Genomic DNA, 26,004 nt, shown 5'->3' with positions numbered 1-26,004 from the left:
ATCTTCCAAAGTACATAAAATGCCACAATCACACATAAATAATTGCATTTTTAATACAGTGTATCTGCAAAGGTATTAACCCTAACTCAGTAAGGTTTAATTTATGGAATTAAGATGAAACTTTATTGCATTAAGGTTTGCCCAGGACATTGTCAGTCTGTCTTCGCCTCTGTCTCCATGAGCCTCTGCTCTCCAGGTAAACACCAATGGGAGTAGCTTCCTAACTAGTGCCCCTGAGGAGTCTCTGTCCTCAGGAGCTTCCTCTGGTATGGGGCTTCCTGATTAAGCCCTCATAAGCCTTTATTAGGCTCAGCTGCTCATAAGATTGGCCACACTGGGTCAGACCAATGGTCCATCTAGCACACAGTCTTGGGAGATCTGCAACCTTTGCATCTGGCAGGCAATTTACCATGAAGTTCTATATTTCTAATAATCAAATCCCCCATTACTATTACCTGGCTCTTCCTAGTAACTTGGGTCCCTCCCCATGAGGTGTATCCTCACTGTGACATCTGGAAGGAGGGTCCCAACTATAAGATTATTTTCCTTTGCTCCAGCCTGATGTTCTCCTTCCCTGAGACTTTCATCCTCCTTAACAGCACAGAGGCTGTCAGAACTGGATGTGGGACCACACTACTGTGTCCGTGAAGGTCTTGTCTGTATCAGTCTCTGTCTCCCCTTAGCTCCTCCAGTTCAGCCACTCTGGCTTCCAGAGCCTGTACTGTGTCTCTAGGGGCCCAGAGGTGTTTGCACCAAGTGCACACATATGCCCATGAGGCAGGTAATTGTACATGCTGCATTCAGTGCAATACACTGAATAGCCTCCATGCTGCTGCTGGACTTCTGCCTGCATTATTTTTATTCTTGCATGCTTTGTTTCATGAAGGGAGTTATTGGCGTTAACGTAGGTTTGCTAGATGTAGCTGCCTCATGCAATTCCTGTCTAAATTCCCTTACAAAACTCCCCTGCTGCTCCTGCCTTAACTGCTTATGGAGTGCCTAACTCCCTTGGGACCAGCCCCCCCGTCACATAAGTATGAGTTGTTATCCCCATTGTATGCACTGGATTGAAGAAAACACCCACGATACAGGACTTTCCCAAGGACACACACAGATTCAGTGACAGAGCTACGTTTGCACGCAGGAATTCCTACCGCCCTGCCCCAGGTTTGATAAATGGCTTTGGTTGACTTACGCTCTGATCATACAATTGACAGTGACTAGACAAACTTCTGGGCCCACACAGAGCCCCTCACAGAAGTCAGTGGATGCAGCAGTCCACTGCAGGATTGGGACCTTAAGTTAGTTCTTGGATGTTCTATTTGGATTCCTCGATCGCTTTTTTCTTTTACTATTTTCTCTTGTTTGTATTTTGTTTTGTTTCAATACACAAGATTAAAAAAAATTAGAAAAAACTTAAAAGCTTCTTTCTCTCTTCCTGAAAGAGTACGTACAGTTGGAAGTAATTCTCTTCCTGAGCCAGAAGAACCCTGGGCATTCAGCGCGAGAGCTGACTTCCGCTTCTGAAGATATGGAAAAAAGCAAAGTAGAAAGGGAAATATTTTGGTTTCAAATGACTGGTTGGATTCACGACTTCCAACCAACTCTCCCTAAGGCAAAGTAACAGGTCAGGAATACAATTCCTGTGCACAGTTAAATCTGCTACCATTACCCTTCTTAACTGATTTCCGTTTCTATAGACATGTACACCTGTACTTAACCCCCCCAGCCCCAATTCCTCTCTTATTTCCCCCCCACCCCGCAGGAAAAACGAACCATCCCGATGAGTCGAAAGAATAGTAAATATGGCAGGCGACCAGCTTGGCTTAATGGTGAAATCTTAGCGGATCTTAAACATAAAAAAGAAGCTTACAAGAAGTGGAAGGTTGGACATATGACCAGGGAAGAGTATAAAAATATTGCTCGGGCATGTAGGAAAGATATCAGGAGGGCCAAATCGCACCTGGAGCTGCAGCTAGCAAGAGATGTCAAGAGTAACAAGAAGGGTTTCTTCAGGTATGTTGGCAACAAGAAGAAAGCCAAGGAAAGTGTGGGCCCCTTACTGAATGAGGGAGGCAAGCTAGTGACAGAGGATGTGGAAAAAGCTAATGTACTCAATGCTTTTTTGCCTCTGTTTTCACTAACAAGGTCAGCTCCCAGACTGCTGTGCTGGGCATCACAAAATGGGGAAGAGATGGCCAGCCCTCTGTAGAGATAGAGGTGGTTAGGGACTATTTAGAAAAGCTGGACGTGCACAAGTCCATGGGGCCGGACGAATTGCATCCGAGAGTGCTGAGGGAATTGGCGGCTGTGATTGCAGAGCCCTTGGCCATTATCTTTGAAAACTCGTGGCGAACGGGGGAAGTCCCGGATGACTGGAAAAAGGCTAATGTAGTGCCCATCTTTAAAAAAGGGAAGAAGGAGGATCCTGGGAACTACAGGCCGGTCAGCCTCACCTCAGTCCCTGGAAAAATCATGGAGCAGGTCCTCAAAGAATCAATCCTGAAGCACTTAGAGGAGAGGAAAGTGATCAGGAACAGTCAGCATGGATTCACCAAGGGAAGGTCATGCCTGACTAATCTAATCGCCTTTTATGATGAGATTACTGGTTCTGTGGATGAAGGGAAAGCAGTGGATGTATTGTTTCTTGACTTTAGCAAAGCTTTTGACACGGTCTCCCACAGCATTCTTGTCAGCAAGTTAAGGAAGTATGGGCTGGATGAATGCACTATAAGGTGGGTAGAAAGCTGGCTAGATTGTCGGGCTCAACGGGTAGTGATCAATGGCTCCATGTCTAGTTGGCAGCCGGTGTCAAGTGGAGTGCCCCAGGGGTCGGTCCTGGGGCCCGTTTTGTTCAATATCTTCATAAATGATCTGGAGGATGGTGTGGATTGCACTCTCAGCAAATTTGCGGATGATACTAAACTGGGAGGAGTGGTAGATACGCTGGAGGGGAGGGATAGGATACAGAAGGACCTAGTCAAATTGGAAGATTGGGCCAAAAGAAATCTAATGAGGTTCAATAAGGATAAGTGCAGGGTCCTGCACTTAGGATGGAAGAATCCAATGCACCGCTACAGACTAGGGACCGAATGGCTCGGCAGCAGTTCTGCGGAAAAGGACCTAGGGGTGACAGTGGACGAGAAGCTGGATATGAGTCAGCAGTGTGCCCTTGTTGCCAAGAAGGCCAATGGCATTTTGGGATGTATAAGTAGGGGCATAGCGAGCAGATCGAGGGACGTGATCGTTCCCCTCTATTCGACACTGGTGAGGCCTCATCTGGAGTACTGTGTCCAGTTTTGGGCCCCACACTACAAGAAGGATGTGGATAAATTGGAAAGAGTACAGCGAAGGGCAACAAAAATGATTAGGGGTCTAGAGCACATGACTTATGAGGAGAGGCTGAGGGAGCTGGGATTGTTTAGTCTGCAGAAGAGAAGAATGAGGGGGGATTTGATAGCTGCTTTCAACTACCTGAAAGGGGGTTTCAAAGAGGATGGCTCTAGACTGTTCTCAATGGTAGCAGATGACAGAACGAGGAGTAATGGTCTCAAGTTGCAATGGGGGAGGTTTAGATTGGATATTAGGAAAAACTTTTTCACTAAGAGGGTGGTGAAACACTGGAATGCGTTACTTAGGGAGGTGGTAGAATCTCCTTCCTTAGAGGTTTTTAAGGTCAGGCTTGACAAAGCCCTGGCTAGGATGATTTAACTGGGACTTGGTCCTGCTTTGAGCAGGGGGTTGGACTAGATGACCTTCTGGGGTCCCTTCCAACCCTGATATTCTATGATTCTATGAAAGAAAAAACTCCAGGGCAGATCCTCAGATGGTGTAAATTGTCATAGATCCCTAGACTTTAAGCAATGACACTTTACAGCTGCTCAGGATCTGCCCTTTTGTCTTAAGCAAAAATTCAAGTTAGACTTATTATTTGTATCTTACCTTCAATCAGCTACATGGCTCAAGAGCCATCTTGCCCTTCTTCATTGCACCATATGCTGGTAGGATTACATTGCCTCATCTCTTATCAATTAGGTTACTTATATGGTGAAGTCTTTAGCCCAGATGTCAAGCAGAATAACTTATCAGACTCGCCTTTGCTGGTTTTGCCTTCTGCACTTTCACAGTAGCCAGGAAATGCTGCCAGGCTCCTCTGTAATGAGAGTATTTGTCCTTTAATAAGCGTCCCTCTGACCTTCTGGTTTCTTTGTACTTTCTGAAGGGAAGGAGAGTGGCAGTGTTCCAACACCAGCCAAGTGTTTCCCTGCCTGGCTTGGACGATTGCGTGAATTGGGGTAAAAGTTCATGAAAAGAATCTTAGGACAGAAGTCAAGCAAAAATTAAAAAAATAAAAACAAAATAAAAAAAATAAAAGCACGCCACTTGGCTCTAGTGTTGACTGCAGTGAAGTTGTGTTCCTTATATGGAACTGTATCCTCTTCCAAAAGGATTGTGTAAAAGGACATCCCCATGACAGATGTCCCACATGGAACAAGCCCCTCTTCTCACATTTATGCCAACACATGTCAGTATCTCTCCCTGTCTGGGCTACTCAACCTTTCGGCAGCCTTCCCCAGAGAACAGAGCAGTCTCTCATTCTATGATCACGTAGACAACAATATTATCAGAGTGTCACTGCTGGGGATACTGGTTAAAGTGGAATCTCCTCTTCCAGTAGAATGCTTTTCCTGTAAATATGTGTGACAGGTTGAAAAGTCCTTAGTCTGTCTTGTTAAGTGAAAGTTCTCCTGGTAGGAGTCGAGCTGCTGGGGTCCTTCACTAGCCCTGCTTTTCTCCTCCTCTCACTTTCCCATATTATTGTGTCTCCTATGCATGGCAATGATTACATGGCTTTTGTGTTATGTTCTGTCAGACCAGCCAGTGCTGAGTCACGTCCTTACTCTTCTCTGGGCTGCTTTGCTCCCAAGCCTGTGAGCCTCACCACCAGCACTGTCCCACCAGGCTGTGGTCAGCCCAGACTGCACACCTTGAACAGGGTTTGCTTTAAAACTTAGGGTTATTAGTCCTCCTCCTTCCGACTACTATATGCTTTGGGCCAAAATTCTGCCAGACTTACACTCCATGCATCTGCACTATAATGCCATGGGGCTTGCACTGGGTAAGTCATTTGGCTTTTAATGTAGCAATCATGTTTCTGCAGTCAGAATGGCTTGTGAGGCCTTTATTTCTTGCAAAGCAGCCGCTATTTGCCTTTCTGATTGGGGGAGCTCTCTCATTCCCTCAGTTTTACTTGGAGTGGATGCAGATTTCTAGGTCCTTCCCTGCCCCTCCCTCTTTATACGATTTAATTTTGTCAAGCTATTTCTCCCATCTGTTTCATTCTCTCTTTACCACAGAAGGGAAAGGTGCTCTCAGGAATCCCTTTTCTCCCACCTTCTTTCAGAGGCCCTGCTTCAGAGTAACTATTGCTGGCTGAGGAAGCTGGACATGGCTTCTACCTGAGCATGGCCCTTCATCTGACCAGCAGCCTTCATGATTCCACAGTGCTCCTACCACTTTCTGCAGTGCTGCCACCTGGAATGCAGGACCAGACTGGCTCTTGGTCTCGAAAACTTGGTCTAGTGGGCCAGCAGCACTTTGTGTGTTTCCACTTGCCTCCACCTCTGGGGAGAGGGATTCTCTGGACGATGGGGGTTTTGTTTGGGGTTGTTTGCCTACTTCTCTGAAGCTTTGCAAAAGGGAGGATGTTCTCCCTCCTGCCTTTGTTACACAATGTAGTTAAGCATCAAGTCTTCTAATCTTTTCAACAGGGGCCAGAGTTTCTTTCTGCTAAATTAAAAGGCAAACGGCTTATCAGATAAGGAGCATTACTCCAAAGCTCCTCAGTTTGTAAATTAGTTCTCATGCCAAGAGCATTAGCCTGGCTCAAAGCAGACATTTTGCTTTAACATTCCATGTAGTTTTCAACATGAGCAGTTAACAACAACAACTCTAGAGTCCTAAAATTTACTGGTTGAAAACCAGATAAATCCCCATGTTGTCTGATGGGGCTGCCTGCCAATGTCACCAAGTGTGCAAAATAAAGGCCAACCCCCGTCTCTCTTGACTTCATGGAGAGCGGGATTGGGCCCAGTGATGCGGAGAGGAAGAGGAGTATATATAAAAACCAGACGTTTTCCAATTGTATCCAAAAACACCAGTTAGCCAAATCTTTGCTACTTTCCTGTTCACTTGGTATTTTTAATTCCCCGAATTAGGTGTTGGTGAAAGACAAGTTGGGGTGAAGGACATTTCTGTGGCCTAGGGTATGTCTATATTACAAAGAAAACTTGGGGCACCAAGTCTCAGAGCCCAGAACAATTGACTTGGTTTGTGGGGCTCAGGCTGCTGGGCTACAAATAGCACTATACAAGTTCAGGCTCAGGCTAGAGCCTGGGCTCTGAAATCTGTCATGGTAGGAGGTAATCAGAGCCCTGATCGAGCCTGAACAGCTATCTTTAGCCCAGCAACCCAAACTCAAGTCTGAGAGTCAAAGGAAAATCTGGGACACTGTGTAAAAACTAAGGCACTGGACAGTGACTCAGGAGATTTGGCTTCAGGTCCTCCCTCCGCCACAGATTCTGTGTGACCCTGGGCAAATCACTGCATCTCTCTGGCCCAGCTCCTCAAACAATCTCAATGGAAGTTAGAAGCCTAAATACCTTTGAAGATCTGGGCCTCAGTGCTTTGGATTCACATCTGTAAATAATACTTCCTTCTTCCCACTCTTTGTCTTGTCTCTTTAAATTGGAAGCTCTCTAGGTCAGGAACTGTCTCATACTCTGTTTGTACAGTGCCTGGCACAATGGGTCCCAGATCTCGGTTGGGGTTTCTAGGTGCTACAGTAATACAAATCATCAACATCAAGGCTAAACAGAAAAATGAAATTTAAACAAAAAAAAAAAAAAAAAAAAACCAACCCCACACAGTTCAGTCATTTGTCTGCTCCTGAGGTAAATCCCAAGGGTTTGTCTATACTGCAACTACAAGGGGTGACTACAGCTATGTAGATACACACCAGCTAGCTTTAAGTTAGCTCGGGTACCAGAGTAGTGAAGCCACAAAAAAGGGCTTCAGTGCAGGCTAGTCACCCAAGTAATTACCCAGGGTTCTGGGTGGGCTTATAGAGCCATGCTGCTGTCTGTACGGCTGCAGCTTTACTGCTCTGGGACCCAAGCTAACAGACTAGCTCAGGTATGTCTATACGAGCTGCAGTCACACCCTGTGGTGGCAGTACAGACATGTTTCCTACACAGTGTAGGGTCTAAGTGGGGACTAGCTGATTTTTGCTCCAGTGACTCACTAGCACCCAGAATGACTTGGCAGTCTGCAAGGACATTGGATAATGCATCATCCCTTTGTTAGTAATAATTTGCATATAATGCAAAATATTTTAATCCTATAAAAACCCTGCAATTTTCACCCTTGTGAACACTCAAAGCCAAACATTGACCACCTTTGTAAGGGACAATGTTTTCTGGCACTCTCATAAAGCAGCTACCAAGACGCTCTCGGGAAATTCAGAAAATCTGTTTAGCTTGAATAATGGACTGAATGAATACAAATAATCAATCATCATCATAATACTAAATGGAAAAATGAAATTAAAAAGCCCCAAAGAGATTAATTATTTGTCTGCTCCTGAGATAAAGACTAAGGGTCTGTCTGTACTGCAGCTCGTATAGACTTACTTGCAGTCTGCTAACATGTAGCTTGTCATATGTAGGGTTCAAAATTTTCAAGCGTGATTAGTACCCAATGTGCACCCAACATGCAAGGGTGAAATTTGCTGAAGAGTTGGCCACTTATTCTGCTTGCTAAATGGAAGCTGAGCTCTTTCTAAAAATCTAGCCATTGATCTGGGAGAAAAACTGCAGGAGTCTCCTTCTGGGATGGAGCAGGCTATGGAAAAAACAGAAGTAAAATGCATCCGATGAAGTGAGCTGTAGTTCACGAAAGCTTATGCTCTAATAAATTTGTTAGTCTCTAAGGTGCCACAAGTACTCCTTTTCTTTTTGCGAATACAGACTAACACGGCTGCTACTCTGAAACCAGAGGTAAAACTGGTGCACTTGCAATAATGCATTGTTACATTCCAAGCCTGGTCCCAGACCTCTAGCGAAGCAGCTCGTTTGCTTGTGTGGGCTCAGATGTTGACATAGGAGCTGTGTTGAATTTTGGAGCTCACTGTTCTTATTTTTTCCCCATCCAAAAATGTTATGGGGAAATCAGCCTAAGCGGTTTGTTTTTCATAATTGCCTCTTTATCGGACACCTCCACAGCACAGCCAGAAGGGTGCCAGACTAACACAGGCCAACAGCTGATTTGGCACAGGGACTCTATTATTATCTGAATGTCAACACCACTTGGGGTGAGGCTGCTCCTTTCCAATCAAAAAAGACTTGCTGCGAGCCCTACCCCCTTGCCTTCTCCAAGGTGTTTGTGGCAGCTACTCTGAGTCTTCTCTGGAACCTGTGCATAAAGCAGCACATCCACAAGGAAGTGTGTGTTTTTATTTTGAGGAGGAGTTTGCCACTGATGTATTTACTAGTCTGCAGCTAAGCTGTTTGACCCTTGACTCTAAAGTGAGTTTTAAAAACCCCAGGGTGATTTTACATTTTAAAAAAACAAGGCTTTTGAAATATATTTTGAGCTGGATTTTCAGAATGGCTATAGGTAAAAGATGGTTACTCACCTTTAACTGTTGTTCTTCGAGATGTGTTGCTCATATCCATTCCAATTAGGGTGTGTGTGTGTGTGTGTGTGTGTGTGTGTGTGTGTGTGTGTGTGTGTGTGTGTGTGTGTGTGTGTGCGCGCGTGCATGCGCACGCACCGCATGCATGATTTTCAGAAGATTTTTACCCCAGCAACACTCGGTGGGTTGGCTGAGGCGCCCCCTGGAGTGGCACCTTCATGGTGCCAGATATATGCCCCAGCCGACCCAGTGCCCCCTCAGTTCCTTCTTGCCAGCTACTCCGACAGAGGGGGAAGGAGGGTAGGTTTGGAATGGATATGAGCAACACATCTCGAACAACAACAGTTACAAAGGTGAGTAACCATCTTTCCTTTGAGTGCTTGCTCATATCGATTCCAATTAGGCGACTCCAAGCCTTACCTAGGTGGTGGGGTTGGAATGAGATGTTGCGAGTGAAGGACCGCTGAACCAAATGCAGCATCACCCCTGAACTATCGCATAGTGGGCGGTGAAGGTATGCACCGATGACCAAGTTACTGCCCTACGTATCTCCTGTATGGGTACACGTGCCAGGAAAACAGAAGATGAAGCCTGAGCCCGCATGGAGTGGGTGATAAGGTGCGTAATTGAGACACCAGCCAAGTCATAGCACGCACGGATGCATGATGTGATCCAGGACGAGATGCGCTGGGAGGAGACCGGAAGGCCCTTCATCTGGTCTGCCACAGCAACAAACAGCTGCGATATTTTCCTGAAAGGTTTCGTTCACTCCATGTAGAAGGCGAGGGCCCTGCGAATGTCTAGGGAGTGCAGCTGTTGTCCCTGTCTAGAGGCGTGTGGCTTCGGGTAGAAGACGGGGAGGAAAATGTCCTGCTTGAGATGGAAGGCAGACACCACCTTAGGGAGGAAGGCTGGGGGTTGCAGCTGTACCTTGTCCTTATGGAACACCGTATACGGAGGTTCTGATGTGAGTGCCCTGAGCTCAGACACATGCCTGGCTGAAGTGATAGCTATGAGGCAGGCTGTCTTCCAGGAAAAGTACAGGAGAGAGCAGGTGGCTATCAGCTCGAACAGGGCAGCCATGAGTTTGGGGAGGACCAGGTTAAGATCCCACATAGGGACCGATTGTTGAATTCATGAGAACAGGTGCTCCAACCCCTTGAGAAATCTGCTGATCATGGGATTGGAGAAGACCGAACGCCCATTTTTGCCCTGGTGGAAAGCCAAAGTAGCTGCCAGGTGCATTCTGATGGATGATATTGCCAAACCCTGCTGTTTTAAGGACAGGAAGTAGTCCAAGATGATAGGCACTGACACCTGTAGCGGGGCTGTATGACTCTGAGTGCACCAGCAGGAAAAATGCTTCCACTTGGCTAAAGTACATGGACCTGGTAGAGGACTTCCTGCTACCAAAAAGGACCTGCTGTACCAAGAGAGAGAGCAGCACAGCTCAGATTGAGTTAGCCATGCAGCATCCACACTGTGATGTGGAGAGATTGCAGGTTGGGATGACAGAGTCGTCCGTGGTCCTGAATGATCAGCTCTGGCCACAGTGGGAGTGGAACTGGAGTGTCCACCGACAGCTCTAGGAGAGTGGTATACCAGTGCTGCCTGGGCCATGCCGGGGAGACCAAAAATCAGACGGGCTCTGTCCCTGCGCAGCTTGAGCAGGACCCTGTGGACTAGTGGGAATGGAAGGAAGGTGTAGCACAGGTGATCCTTCCACTGTATGAGGAAGGCTTCTGACAGGGAAGCCTGAGAGCGTCCTTGTAGAGAGGAGAACACTTGGCATTTCCGATTCTTGCGAGAGGCGAATAGGTCTATCAGGGGAAAGCCCCACTTCAAAAAGACAGAGTGGATGACGGCCGGGTGAACCGACCACTCGTGAGTCTGAAATGAACTGCTGAGGTGGTCCACTAAGGTGTTCTGGACTCCTGGGAGAAACGACGCCACCAGATGGATCGAGTGGGCTATACATAATTCCCACAAACGAGTGGCCTCCTGACGGGGGAGGGGGGGACAGGGACAGACAAGCGGGCTCCCCCTTTCTTGTTGATGTAAAACATGGCCGTTGTGTTGTCTGTGAGGACTGCAACACGACAGCCTTGAATGTGTTCTCGGAATGCCTGACGCCAGGTGCACAGCTCTGTGTTCCCGTACGTTGATGTGCAGGGATAACTCTCCTGCCGACCATAGCCCCTGTGTACGGAGGACCCCGAGGTGGGCTCCCCATCCCAGGGATGACACATCCATGACTAGAGACACGGAGGGCTGTGGAGCGTGAAATGGCAACCCTTCGCACACTGATTTGGGGTCCAGCCCCAGTCTAGAAAGGCAAATATCCCTGGCAGGACAGTAACCACCGTGCTCAGGCTGTCCTGACCTGGGCGGTATACGGTTGATAGCCAGGCTTGGAGTGGACGTGGCCACAGCCTGGCATGCATGGTCACATATGTGCAGGAGGCAGAGGCATGTTTTCACGGTCGAGGTTGGGAAGTTTTGCAGGCTGTGGACGATGTTCACCAGGGATTGGAAGAGTGCTTCCGGCAGAAGTGCTCGAGCTAGGCCTGAGTCTAAGGCTGCTCCTATGAATTCTATCCTGTGGGTTGGTACCAGAGTAGATTTCGTGACACTGAGCAGGAGGCCCAGTCGATTGAACATGTTCATGTTGAGCTGGACATGAGACTACACCTTATCCCTGGAGCAGCCCCGAATAAGCCAGTCGTCGAGGTATGGGAACACTTGTATCCATTGTCGAAGGGAGGCAGCCACAACAGCCATGCACTTGGTAAACACCCTGGGGGCTGTAGATAGGCCAAAAGTAAGGATGGTGAATTGAAAGTGCTGTTGATTGACCACAAAGCGAAGGAAGTGGCTGTGCACTGGGTAGATCGCAATGTGGAAGTACTCGTCCTTCATGTCAAGGGTGGCGTACAGGTCTCCAGGATTTAAGGAAGGAATAATGGTCCCTAGAGATACCATGTGGAACTTCAACTTTACCATGAATTTGTTGAGTCCACATAGGTCCAGGATGGGCCGAAGCCCGCCCTGGGCCTTGGGGATTAGGAAGTAGCGGGAGTAAAAACCCTTGCCCCTTGACTCTCTTGGAACCTCCTCTATCGCTCCCACAGCGAGGAGTGATTGGGCCTCCTGTAGAAGGAGGTGCTAGTGAGAAAGGTCCCTGAAGAGGGACGGGGGGGATGGGGAAGGGGGGAGAGAAAGCAAATTGAAGGGAGTAACTCCTTTCCACTGTGCGAAGGACCCAAATGGTCTGATGTTATGTGAGACCAGGCATGGAGGAAATGAGAGAGATGATCTTGGAAAGGCGGGGAAGGATCCTGAATGGAGACTGGTGCTCCGTCCCCGGGCACACCTTCAAAAGTTCTGCTTAGGCCCAGCTGATGGCTTGGGAGGGCCCTGGCCTTGGCTGGCGTGGTGGCCAGTTTGTCTTCTTCTACTACCTCGGCTGCGTCTTCTAAAGAAGTCCTGTCTTGGCTGAGGGGGAGAGTAGGACCTCTGAGGCTGCGGTCTGAAGGGCCTTCTCTGTGTTACTTGGGTATGCATTCCCAGAGAGCACATAATAGTTCGAGTCCTTCAGACTCTGCAGCCTTGAGTCTGTTTTGTCTGAGAATAGGCCCTGGCCATCAAAGGGTAAGTCCTGGAGGGTCTGCTGAAACTCTGGTGGTAAGCCAGAGACCTGCAGCCACGAGATGCGGCGCACGACTATGCCTGAGGCCAGGGTCCTGGCCGTCAAGTCCACTACATCTAGAGAGAGGCTTGCAGGGAGGTTCTGGCCACCTTCTTGCCCTCCTCCACTAGAGCCCCAAATTCCTCTCTGGACTCCTGTGGAACCAACTCTTTGAACTTCTCCATAGAATGCCATAAATTATAACCGTATCTACTCAGGGAGTGCCTGCTGGTTGGCCACCCTGAGCTGCAAGCCTCTGGCCGAGTACACCTTGTGCCCAAACAAGTCTAGGCATCTACCATCCTTTGATTTGGGCGCCGGGGCCTGCTGACCATGCTGTTCCTTCTTGTTGACCGAAGCCACGACAAGGAACATGGTTGGGGGTGCGTGTAGAGATACTCATACTCCTTTGAGGGGACAAAGTACTTCCTTTCCACCCCCTTGGCCCTAGGTGGAATAGAGGCTGGCGACTGCCAGATTGTGTTGGTATTGGCCTGTATAGTCCATATGACTGGGAGGGCCACCCTTAAAGGTGCCTCCGCGGACAGAATGTCGGCCATGGGGTCCACTACTTTTATCACCTCCTCTACCTGGAGGTTCATATTGCGCGCCACCTTGCCGAGCAGCTCCTGGTGGGCATGGAGGTCCATAGGAGGGGGGCCCGAAACCGTAGTCCCAGCCACTGCTTCATCAGGTGTGGACGAGGAAGATACCCCTGGAACTAAGGGATCCTGCGTGAGGTTCTCATGTGGAGGAACTTGTTGCCCAAGGTCCACCACACTAGGGGAGTGGACCTGTGTTGGCACTTCGGCAGTCCCCTCTGGTGGCGGGGGCACAAGACACAGTGGCCTCTGGTACTCGGGGCTCCGAAGGAGCAGAACGGGAAGCCCCCGAAGGAGCCCCTTGGGCCTGATGGTATGCCCAGGGGGTCCAAAAAGACCACTGTGGAGGTCCTCGGCCCAGGTTCTGGCCTTCGTCCAGCCACTGTCCTCACTCTGGTCCTGGGCGTGGTGGCCACCTTGTGAGCGTGATGACAGGAATGGAAGACATGGAGCCGGAGCAAGACGGCCAAGGTGGTGCCAAACGTGTCGGCGCAGAGTCCCCTGGTGCTGTACGGTGCCATGGTGCTGGGGACCAATGGCGAGATGTAGAACGGTACCGAGATGTTGATTGGTGCCTGCGGTCGTATCGGTACCAGGAGCCTGATCTGGATCTCAACGGTGACCTTCAACAAGACTGGCACCGGGATCGGCTCCTGGTTGAGTGCCACTCTGATCAGTACTGGGAGCAGAGCCGAGAGTCCTTGGTTTGATTTGGATCTTCGTGAGGCGGAGCAGCGTCGCGAGTATGACTGTTGCCGAGAACAGGAGTGGTGCCGGGACTGCGAGCGATGCTGTGAAAGGTGCCGGGAACAAGATCGGGACCGAGAACGGTGCTGCCCTGCTTCACTTGACGACAGCAGTCATATTGGGGATGGTTTTTCCTTTGACGGCGCTACCTGCACTGGAGGTGCCACTGGCTGCAGGGGAGTTGTAGAGAAGGTCTCCGGCCTGGAGGGCAGCCTTAGCTCGACCGCGGTGTGCACCGGGGAGCTAACATGCACTGGACTCGACAGCCCTTGCGGCGCCAGAGTTGACGGTGGAGGAGCCGTTATTTGTCCTGTGCACTCCAGCAATGGACGCGGCTCTGGCTGCGGTGGGGGAAGTGTCGGTGTCTGTCGAACCAACAAAGAAGAAGCAGTTGGCACCTGCTTGGGCTGCTTCTTCTTCTGGCCCGGAGACAGGGACCGGTGCCGCGGTGGTGGAGGTGCCAGGAGGGCCTGACACCACGAGTCTTTAGCAGAGTCTGAACGTGGTGCCGGACCAATTCGTGCCACAGGGGCTCTCTGCACCGAGGGCGGCGCCGAGTCCCAGTGCACAGAGGAAGGGACCAGGCTCAGTGCCGCCTCCATAAGGAGCTGCTTGAGTCTAAAGTCCCGCTCCTTTTTGGTCCTCGGCTTGAAAAGGCTTTGCAAATGCGGCACTTGTCTGCTTGGTGGGATTCCCCCAGACACCTTAGGCAAGAGTCGTGGGGGTCTCCCGTTGGCATCGGCTTCAGGCAAGCCGAGCAGGGTTTGAAGCCCAGAGACCCCGGCATGGGCCCTGGTACTGGGACGGGGGAGAGGGGAGAAGACCCTGCTCCACCCTACTAAGTACACTAATCTAACTACACTAGCTATAAACAACTACTAAGAGAGAAAGCTAGGGAGAGTGGAGATCAGCTATGCTGCGCTCCACAGTTCCAACGACCGTCACGGGCAGTAAGAAGGAACTGAGGGGGCGCTCGGTCGGCTGGGGCATATATCCGGTGCCATGAAGACGCCACTCCAGGGGGCGCCTCAGCAGAACCACCTAGTGTTGCTGGGGTAAAAATCTTCCAACGATCGTGCACATGGTGTGCACACACCTAATTGGAATCGATATGAGCAAGCACTCTAAGAAGAGCCAGGGGTGCCTGCAGGAGGTGTACACATACAGGGACGCATTCTGGTGTGCACTGCGGCCCTGTGGGCATACAAGAGCTGCAAAGCCAGTATACGGTCTTACCCCAGTATTCCTTCTAGACTGGTCCTTCTCTCTCACACACACACACACACACACACACACCCCTCCCAGAGTGGCTTGGGCAGTTTAGGGAAGGGAAGAGGTGTGGCTGGAGCATACCAAATTCCAGCTATGCTGTGCTGCTGGATAGCTCCTGGGGAGCCTTTGCGGCACAGTGTAAGTTAGAGCAGCCCCTGGCCTCTGTTCCCCAAGTGACTCCAGAATCCAGATGGTGTAATGGCGCACAGTCATCTTTGTTCTCCCTCCATCTGGGTTTCAACCAAGTTCATCTTTCAGCTGTTGTGCTCAACTCAGTCTCAAGTAGGGCTACAGTTTTTCAAAGGGGATGGCCATGACCAGGCATCCACAGAGCATGCAAAGGCTGAAGGAAAGGCATGTGCCTTTATGAAATCGATAAACTCTCATGTTCAGAGCTGCATAGGGAAGGGTCAGTGGGAATGGGCACCATGAGGCATAAGCCCTGGGGATGGAGGTGGAGGTTAGAAGATCTCCAAGCAGTCTTTGAATGGCCACAGGGTCTGTCAGGGCAGCTCAGAGGCAGCCACCGAGAGAGGCAGGAGTGGAATTAGGCAGGATTTGGAGGCTTGTTCAGCCGGGAAAGCACAGACAGGGATTTAGAATTGGTGATTAGGTGGGCAGGGAGCCAGGAATAAGCAGTAGTGCTGTATCTGGTTGCGTCTCTGAACTGGAGAGAGGAAGTAAAAGGGAGGAGCATTAGAAACACTGCTAGAGTCAGCTGCATCAACACAGAATGTTTTGGGGGAATGTCAGTGAACAGGCAGCCTGAGTAGGGAGCTGTGTTTAACAATTGCCCATTGTTAGGCTGTGTATTGCAACAGCACATGGGAATCTGCTATGGGAGCTGGTGCCTTTATAACTGGCAGCAGGTGTTGCATTAGTCCCTGTGGTTTATCCTAGTGACTCGTTCTGTGCATGCCAGGCAGGCATTCAGAGGGGCTACGCCCTCCCATGGTATCAGATAGTGTGACAGATGGGGCTACTCTTTAGCACCTCCTGCAGGGCCAAATGTGGTACTGCAGGAGCCAAATGTGGTACTGCAGGAGCCAAATGTGGTACTGCAGGAGCTCCCTGCCTCAATCCACAGGTTGTGTCCATAAGCTTGGCATGAGTCTATACCAGAGGTGTGCAAACTACAGCCCGGGGGCCACATCCGGCCCACAGGACCATCCAGCTCCTGAGCTCCTGGCCTGGGAGGTTAGCCGCCAGCCCCATCCCTGCTGTTCCCCCTCCCCCACCGCCACACCACCACACAGGCAGCGTTCTGGGCGGCAGGGCTGCGTGCTCATGCAGGGCAGCGTGTCTGGCTCTGGCCGGGCAGCCAGACAGGCTGCTCTGAGTGGCATGGTAAGGGGGCTGGGGGTTGGATAAGGGGCAGGGGGTCTGGGGGGGGCAGTCAGTAAACAGTTGTACGGGGCAGAGGTTCTATGCGGGGCAGTCAGGGGATAAGGAGCAGGAAGGGCTGGATGGGGGGGGTTCTGAGGGGGACAGGCAGGAAGTGGGCTGATAGGAAGGGGCTGATAGGGGGCAGGGGCCAGGCTGTTTGGGGAGACACAGCCTTCCCTACCCAGCCCTCCATACAGTTTTGCACCCCGACGTGGCCCTCAGGCCAAAAAGTTTGCCTACCCCTGGTCTACATCCAGCTCAGTAACAAACTCAGTCTTTGGCAGTCGGAAACTTAAAAAAACACACATAACTCCAAGGCAAACACCTACCTGTAACATTTGAGGGCAAGGCCCTGACCTGGCCCTGGGGTTCTGGGTTATCACAATGCAACTCCTCCTCGATCCCAGTCTCACTCTGCATTGTCCTGAGAAGCAGTAGGCAAGCCTTCTTAACTGGCCTGCTCACTCTTGATTGGTCAGTATTTTTCCTGGCCCATCTAGGCCTCTGGAGGACTGTCTTGTTAGTAAGCCAGTCTGAGTGGATTTTCTTTGCGCAAGTGGCGCCAGGGTGCCAATACCTCCAGCAAGGGGCAGAGGATGCCTGATAGACCCAATCACAGATGGCCACAGTGATGGAGGAGGGCCGGGAGGCTGCAGACCTGGAGCTTGGATCTAAATACAAGCACTGTAGTGTCTGGGTGGCCGTACTCCAGGAGCGAAGGAACTATTATAGATGCAAGCCTTTTATGCACTCCTACCTCAGCAGGGGCTGCAGCCTGAAGCTCTGTTTGTAAGATGGTCAAATGGTTTTCTTTTCTCTCATGGCCTAGAATCTAGGGAATTGTCTTCATTGGGGTGAGGCAAAAACAGTGCCCTGGTGGGGTGAACTCACTCTGAGCCAGTTCCCTTTCTCCACTGCCACAATATGGCAGTGACTTCCAAAGTGGCATTCTAGGCCCACGGGTGTGGGAGGGTGAGGGGGTGGGGGGGGGAGGAGATAAGTTATGGCTGTGGTACCATGGAAGAGTAAAGTGGAGTCCTTATTTATTTGGGGATGCACACTGGAGGGAGCACAGCGAGGGGGAACAGCTTTAGACCTCTACACTCTTGACAAATGTATGCCCATGAGGGCAGCTGGCTTATTGCCTGCGACGTTAACAGTATTGTAACTCATCAGGAGCAGGGAACAGATTGTCACTTCAGATAGCTCTTCCTAACATTACAAATTGTTTTGCTAGAGTCTCTTCTCAGTTTATTTATTTATAGGCAAGACTCAAACTTGGAACCATCAGTCCTGCCAGGGTCCATTAAAATCTATATTGCATTAACAATAATACCTAAGTCTTACATAGCGTTTGTCAGCTGGATGCCCCAAAGCACTTTATAAAGGTGGGTGATCAGTTCTATTCTATCCTGTTCCAGGTCTTACACTGTGCTCCTTGCCATGGTAGTTGATGTACAGAGGTGCATGCAGATGGATAAACCCTACACAGCACATGGAATAAAGTGATTCTTCACAGTAAGACTCTTCTTAGAGCTGAGCAGGCTCCTCAGGGTGGACACAGCAGATATTGCTTATTCTGTTTTAGATTAGCTGGCTGCAGTACATGAGCTGAGGATACATTTCTGTGTCAGTTTCACTCCCCATTTTCCAGCATCACCAGCCTTCACTGGGCCGGAAAGATACTAACTAAATAAATAGAAGTCCTGTACAGAATATGAACTCCTACTCTCATACTTCACGCCTGGGTAAACTGGTCAGGCCAGAAATCTGGGTGCTGGGCAGTTGGGAGCATGGGGCTGTGCCCTCAGGAAGGTCTTATTCCTGCCCTTTTATCTGACTACCATTTTTCTATGATGTAGGTACCAGCAAGACAATCCTCTATGAAAGAAAACTCCGGTTAGGTCTCAGCAAATGCCTTCCCTGCTTCCCTAGCCTTCCCCAAAGAGCAAAGCACACTGCCATCACATGAAGAGACAGAAGGCCAGATTCAACAATGCATTACAACTGGAGATGCACCTGTACAGATCTGGTATATTAGAGTCGTGAATTAGGTCCTGAAGGTACCGTATCTTTGGGCCATCAAATGTCTAAGAGCTTGGAGAAGGGATTATCTATCAAAGGTACTTATATGATGCCCGTTAATGTACTATCTGAGCGCCTTGCCATCTTTAATGCATTTAACCTCACAACACCCCTGAGCGGTAGGAAGTATTAATGATGAATTACAGATGAAGAACTGAGGCACAAAGATACATTTCTTTAGCATCATCACTGTGCTTTGCTCCGAGGCATACACAAAAATAGAGATAGTGATTGCCTCAAAGAGCTGACTTTCTGGAGGACAGACACGGAGGAGACAAGAAACCCTTGGAAATCCAGAAGAGGCGATAAATAATAATTAGCTCATAATATTTGTATTAGATAAATGTTATCAACTCTCTTTTGGTGGACATTCTCAGAGAGAGTGTAATGTTAGAAGGAATTTGAGGATCCAATCCAACTCCCACTCAGGTCAATGGAAAGTCTGCAATTGACTTGAGTGGGAGTTGAATTATGCCCAGGGATCCTAATTCAGTGGGGGTACTTAATAATATCTAGCTCTTATGCACATGCCTATGTTTAAGCATACAAATAATCCAGCTGACGTCAATGGGATTGCTCACATGCTTAAAACCAGGAACTTGCTTAAGGACCTGGCAGAACTAAGGTCTGAATGAGAAGAGGATATAGAGTATTCTCTCTTAAAGCACAGGAAACAATATTTTAAGAATAGTGTCCAGATTTCTTTTTTTAAATTATGATGATATTTTGTTATACTGTAATAATGAGTTGAGCGTCAGAGACAAAAGCAGTAGCATGAATACACTTACAGCGATCTGCACCACAAGTGTAAATGGACAAACAAAAAGACATAAGATGCAGCTGAATAACATTATTTCCTTTGATTCAGTCAGATTTTCATTCAAATTTTGTATTACTTTTTCAAGACGAGTTGTCCAATACTTTGTGCTTTGTATAACCGTCAATGAGGTTAAGACATTTTGATGCCTTCCTGTATCAGAGCATCAGCCTTCTACCTGCTAGGTGGCTTGAGGGGAAATATTTGCTGTGAATTCACAGAGTTTAAAAGTAAGGGAGAAGTTGCAAAGTAAGAAAGACATTTCCAGTGAGAAAACAAATTATTCTGGGGAAAGAAATGAGGATATAGAGCTGGGTACCCTGGCTCTGCCAGGGAATGTTTGCTGCACATCTGGGGGCGGGGCCTTTAAGACATCTTTGTGTACCCCAATCATGGTAAAATCAGACACTGTCATGGCCAGGGGCAGCTGAAGGCTGCTCAATCATGTGCTGGCTGGTAATGAACTGGCAACCTGGATCAGCTAAACACAGGATGTCCAGTAACGTCACTTTTCCCTGGCAATACCTTCAGTGCTGGGGACTAGGCGGGGCAACGATAATGGTGCTCTACCACCCATGGATTCCCCTAAATGAGGGACATCCTCTAGTGACTGAATCTGTGAGTTTTTGGGCTGGTCGATGCCACTGTCAAGGCACAAAGACCCCAGAGTGCTTCAATTGGAGTTGTAGGTGATCAGCACCTCTGAAAATCAGTAGTCTTGGTTAGATGGAGAGTGGGGAAAGGAGCAGGTCTTCTGCAACTGGGGAATTGAGAATCTGGTTGACAAAATCAAATAAAAAAAACTATGTTACAGAAGCAGTTTGTGTCTCATTTCATTTGGCAAAGAAATCAAAAATGCAGGAGCTCAGTACACACATGGTAGAGCGCAGTGCACACATGGTAGATAAAACATAGTGTGGCAGCGTGTCCCTGAAAAGAAACTATGAAAAGAACAGGAGGACTTGTGGCACCTTAAAGACTAACAAATGTATTTGAAAAAAGAAAAGGAGGACTTGTGGCACCTTAGAGACTAACAAATTTATTTGAGCATAAGCTTTCATGAGCTACAGCTCACTTCATCGTGGGCTAAAACCCACTTCATCGGATGCATGCAGTGGAAAATACAGTAGGAAGATATATATATACACACAGAGAACATGAAACAATGGGTGTTAGCATACACACTATAACGAGCGTGATCGGTTAAGGTGAGCTATTACCAGCAGGAGAGAAAAAAAAAACCTTTTGTAGTGATAATCAAGATGGGCCATTTCCAGCAGTTGACAAGAACATGTGAGGAACTGTAAGGGGGAAAAATAAACAAGGGGAAATAGTTTTACTTTGTGTAAGTTTTACTCCTGTTCTTTTTGCAGATACAGATTAACAGGGCTGCTACTCTGAAACCTATGAAAAGAAAGAAATAGCCCCATCTGCTGGTTGTCATGAGAACCTGGAGTTTTGCTTTGTAGAGCTCACAGCTGGAAACAGAGAATTGGAAACAGCCTAGTTCCAATCCCTTGCTTGTCAGGCAAACTGCCAATTTCTACAGAAGCACAGACCCGCTTTTCATGCTACACTATACTTCCCAGTCTCTGGGCTACCATGTAATTAAGCAATCAATTTGCAAACACCTAGAAGATAATAAGGTGATAAATAACAGTCAGCATGGATTTGTTAATAACGAATTGTGTCAAACCAACCTAATCGCTTTCTTTGACAGGGTAACAAACTGTGTTGATAGGGAGAAGCAGTAGATGTGGTATATTTTTACTTTAGTAAGGCTTTTGATGCTGTCTCACATGACCTCCTCATAAACAAACTAGGGAAATAAATGGTTGGAAAAGCGTTCCCAGAGAGTAGTTATCAGTGGTTCACAGTCCAGCTGGAAGGGCAAAACAAGTGGGGTCCCACAGGGATTGGTCCTGGGACTGGTTCTGTTCAATATTTTCATCAATGATTTAGATAATGGCATAGAGAGTGCACTTATAAAGTTTGTGGACGATACCAAGCTGAGAGAGGTTGCAAGTGTTTTGGAGGATTAAAATTCAAAATGATTTGGACAAACTGGAGAAACGGTCTGAAGTAAATAGGATGAAATTCAATAAGGACAAATGCAAAATACTCCACTTAGGAAGGAACAATCAGTTCCACACATACAAAATGGGAAATGACTGCCTAGGAAGGAGTATTGCAGAAAGGGACTTGGAGGTCATAGTGGATCACAAGCTACATATGAGTTAACAGTGTAACACTGTTGCAAAAAAAGCAAACATCATTCTGGGATGTATTAGCAGAAGTGTTATAAGCAAGACACAAGAAGTAATTCTTCTACTCTACTCCGCACTGATTAGGCCTGAATTGGAGCATTGTGTCCACATTTCAGGAAAGATGTGGACAAATTGGAGAAAGTCTAGAGGAGAGCAACACAAATGATTAAAGGTCTAGAAAACATGACCTGTGAGGGAAGATTGAAAGAATTGGGTTTGTTTAGTCTGGACAAGAGAAGACTGAGGTGGGGACATGACAACAGTTTTCAAGTACATCAAAGTTTCTTATAAGGAGGAGGAAGAAAAAATGTCCTCCTTAACCTCTGAGGATAGGACAAGAAGCAATGAGCTACAATTACAGCAAGGGAGGTTTAGATTGGATATTAGGAAAAACTTCACAACTGCCAGGGTAGTTAAGCATTGGAATAAATTGCCTAGGGAGGTTGTGGAATCTCTGTCATTGGAGATTTTTAAGAGCAGGTTAGACAGGTTAGACCTGTCAGGAATGATCTATACAATACTTAGTCCGCCTTGAGTGCAGGGGTCTGGACTAGATGACCTCTCGAGATCCCTTCCAGTCCTACAGTTCAATGATTCTATGATAAGTAGCACTTTTGTGCTTTCTCCCATGCTACCCCTCATGCCTGGGAGAAGCTCCCCATAACCATCTGCAAAACTAACTTATTATCCTCCTACAAAACCCTCCTTACTACTCTCCTTTGCTATAATGCCTACAAAAAACCTTCATAATAGCTAGGCTGGTGGTGTGCTGAGATCACTGCCTAACATATGGACCGATATTGTCTCATTATTTCCTTGTACTCCCCCATCTGTCTGTCTCCACTTGTTATCTCTTGTCTCATACTTAGGTTGTAAACTCTTTGGGGCCGGGATTGTCTTTTTATTCCGTGTTTGTACAGCACCCAGCACAATGGGGTCCTGGTCCATGACTGGGGTTCCTAGGGACTACAATAATTCAGATAATATAAATAATTAATAATGCAATGTTCTGACATGGTAAATGACTATTCGTGAACAAATTGAGTAAAAGAAGTTTGGAAAAAGAGAAAATCACAAGTATTTAAAATGCAGAGAAAAAGCCAGCAGAGGACTAAAGAAACAGACCCGAGAGAATTCCCAGAGTGATATAGAACATCTATATCCATAATTAGGAGATACTAAGAGCTCAGAGATCTGGACAACACTTTCCCTTTTAAAGACTTTTGCCATTTAAATGGAATGGAGCCATTTTTATTGTACAATAGCCATTTTTCTGTCATAGATATGTCCATGCCTATAAGGTGATGGGGCTGGCCACGTAGATTTTAAAAAGGCTTTAATAGGTTAGGGTCTGGCTAAAAAATATAAAGATATCAGTGCTGGAGTCAGCTCCATAATGAACCTACCTCTGTGCTAACAAAGCTCTGGTGTTAGTAATCTCTCCTAATACCCACTCAAAACTTGGCTCACCACAGAGTACAGTTTCAGAGAATGAAGGGGTAGTTTTTCTCTCTCTGGAGGGAACATAGAGAGTGAAGGAAACAGTTCTTTAATTTCAGTCTTAGCAACCATGCACTGTCTGTCAAGGTCTCCATCTGTTAGGTCTCTTCATTTCCCTGATCCCAAGTCACTGCAGTATCAATGTCAAACTTTGAGCTGGCTTTCAACTTAAGAGTGCTGAAGCTTTATCTGATCAGACTCAGGGATCACTATCTATTGAGCCTAGGTACATCCATTATTCAGGACTGTTGCATGCTATTTACCTTTCTAATGTCAGGTCAATGTTGTGGTCTATGCAGATTAACTATGTTTCTTTAACATCTCTATAAATAAATATAGATACAGGAAAAAGCATGACTGTTAATTGCACCAATAATGCTGAAAACATGAATTCTGAATTTAAACCTTTTTAATTAATAAAATGCATGATGAAGTGTTTGTGCTTGTCTGTATTTTCTCCACAAAGACATGGTCAGATGTGTTAACTTAATACTTATATTTGACCACAAGAGGACACACAATTCAATTAAAGAAGAATCCTGGCTCCAAAATGGAAAGAAACAGTAGGGTAAGTACCCTTAGCAGCACCACAGTATCAGCATTAATTTATCAGCAGCTCTCAGACCTGCTCTACACTTCTTTATTAAAGAGCACAGTGCTATGCTAATTAAAAGGTGTGGTGACTGAAAAAATGCAGCTAATATAAATATGCACAGAAATCTGGCATATATTCGTTTCCAAAATTGTTCCCCAGCTCTCCCCCGATGTCCTGTCGTCTTATATCAACTAACCCTTTTTTACGTGTAACACTCAGATCTGTCTTTAAAGATATGTAAATCAGTGGCTCTGTGAGCTGTAGCTCACGAAAGCTTATGCTCTAATAAATTTGTTAGTCTCTAAGGTGCCACAAGTACTCCTTTTCTTTTTGCGAATACAGACTAACACGGCTGCTACTCTGAAACCTGCCTGAGGTTATAATACATCCTATTATATAGGGACCTAAACTAGAATCCTCTGGATCCAAACCCCTGGATCCAACCCCCTGAATATTGGGGATATTTGGAACCGGATGTGAACCTCATGACTTGATCTTATATCTACGAGGAGAATGGACTGGAATCCCAATCTGAGCAATTCCAAATTTCAGGAAAGCTCAGATTCAGAATCACCGAGTCTGGGAAGCAGGCTGCAAGCAGCTAAGGGCTGCAGGGAAGGAGGACTAGGAAGAAGCTGCAGCTGTTTCTCTTCTAACAGATGAACATCCAGAAATGTGATGGAAATCTGCTGCTGCTGGTGTTAGGCCCCCCACCCCCAGGCACTCCCTGATGTGTGACCCACAAGGGAGAGAAGAGTCTTTAAAACAGCTTAAAGATGCAAAGGAAAAAAAATGCATCTGTCATAGTCCTAATGTGCAGGTATGTTAGAAAACAACCGGAATAGAAATTATTAAAAATAAAATTTGCACTGTCCCTTTCACATTTTCCGTTAGTGAAGTCTCCCGGTGAATACGGTGTTAGTTGGACAGTGGGGTGTAGCTACCTTTCTGTGGCTTTATTTCTAGGGAAGCCAGCCAGCTGGGAGTAAAGATAAGATAGGCAGCATGGAGAGGGGTGTTACAAATGACATGTGACAGGAGGCCTCAGTCTTTGGTAAGCAATATCTTTAACAACACAACTGAGGGATGGGACTTTCAGGGTCACTTTTCCTGCTGCAGTTTTTATGTGTATTGTTATTTTCATGCTATGTATAAAATGGGGCTTAGAAACACCACTGTGACTGCATGTTTCCCCTTTACTACTGATTGCTCTAAGCAACTATTTGCAGGAGTGATTTTGAGGGGTGAGGAAAATGTGCACCCCAAATGAACAGTAGGAAATCTGGCTTCTGAGTGGGTGATGAAGAGTCTGATTATGGGCACAATCCTGCAAGCCACTCTGTGGCCTCCATTCCCACTGAAATCAGTGGGAGTTGAGGGAACTCAGCACCACTTATTTTTGTCCTTACAAGTGTATCCAATATAAGTGCACAGGTCAGAACTGATTGGCTAGTCTCCCCTTCCCAGTTTGATCACTCACTCCCTGGACTTCAGTGGAGTTACTCCTGATTCATATCAGTGTAAGTGAACCAAGCCCCCTGGCTTCTTCCACAGCTCACAACAACATACTTCCAGTTCTGCTTATTACCAGTCCCACCACCCGAGTAAGCCACTCTCCTCCCTCTGCCAATTTTTGGGTTGTTTTTTTTTACTAACCTCCAAAATGTAGGGCATAAGTAAAGACAAACTGGAGCTCTTTGTATCTTTAACCAGACAAAGATTCAGGAATAGTGAATGCAGTAACAGTGCATACAACATCTAGAAAAGGAGTACTTGTGGCACCTTAGAGACTAACAAATTTATTAGAGCATAAGCTTTTGTGAGCTACAGCTCACTTCATCGGATGCATTTGGTGGAAAATACAGAGGGGAGATTGATATACACACACAGAGAACATGAAACAATGGGTTTTATCATACACACTGTAAGGAGAGTGATCACTTAAGATAAGCCATCACCAGCAGCGGGGGGGGGGGGGGGGAGGACGAAAACCTTTCATGGTGACAAGCAAGGTAGGCTATTTCCAGCAGTTAACAAGAATATCTGAGGAACAGTGGGGGGTGGGGGGGGGGAAATAATGTGGGGAAATAGTTTTACTTTGTGTAATGACTCATCCATTCCCAGTCTCTATTCAAGCCTAAGTTAATTGTATCCAGTTTGCAAATTAATTCCAATGCAGCAGTCTCTCATTGGAGTCTGTTTTTGAAGCTTTTTTGTTGAAGGATAGCCACTCTTAGTTCTGTAATCGAGTGACCAGAGAGATTGAAGTGTTCTCTGACTTGTTATAATTCTTGACGTCTGATTTGTGTCCATTCATTCTTTTACATAGAGACTGTCCAGTTTGACCAAT

At 47.3% G+C, this 26,004-nt stretch overlaps 1 long non-coding RNA gene across 1 annotated transcript; it reads right to left on the bottom strand.

The window, feature by feature from the left end:
* Positions 1 to 66: 66 nt before the first annotated feature.
* On the bottom strand, positions 67 to 16,797 carry LOC119854877. The gene is made up of 3 exons (XR_005292671.2): positions 16,720 to 16,797; positions 3,943 to 4,153; positions 67 to 1,523 (listed from the first exon to the last, which is right to left on the bottom strand). It is a non-coding gene; the product is annotated as an uncharacterized LOC119854877 (long non-coding RNA).
* Positions 16,798 to 26,004: the final 9,207 nt, after the last annotated feature.

The sequence above is a fragment of the Dermochelys coriacea genome, chromosome 4 (genome assembly GCF_009764565.3).
Source record: "Dermochelys coriacea isolate rDerCor1 chromosome 4, rDerCor1.pri.v4, whole genome shotgun sequence".
Lineage (NCBI taxonomy): Eukaryota > Metazoa > Chordata > Testudines > Dermochelyidae > Dermochelys > Dermochelys coriacea.
This window is presented reverse-complemented; position numbering and strand designations above follow the sequence as displayed.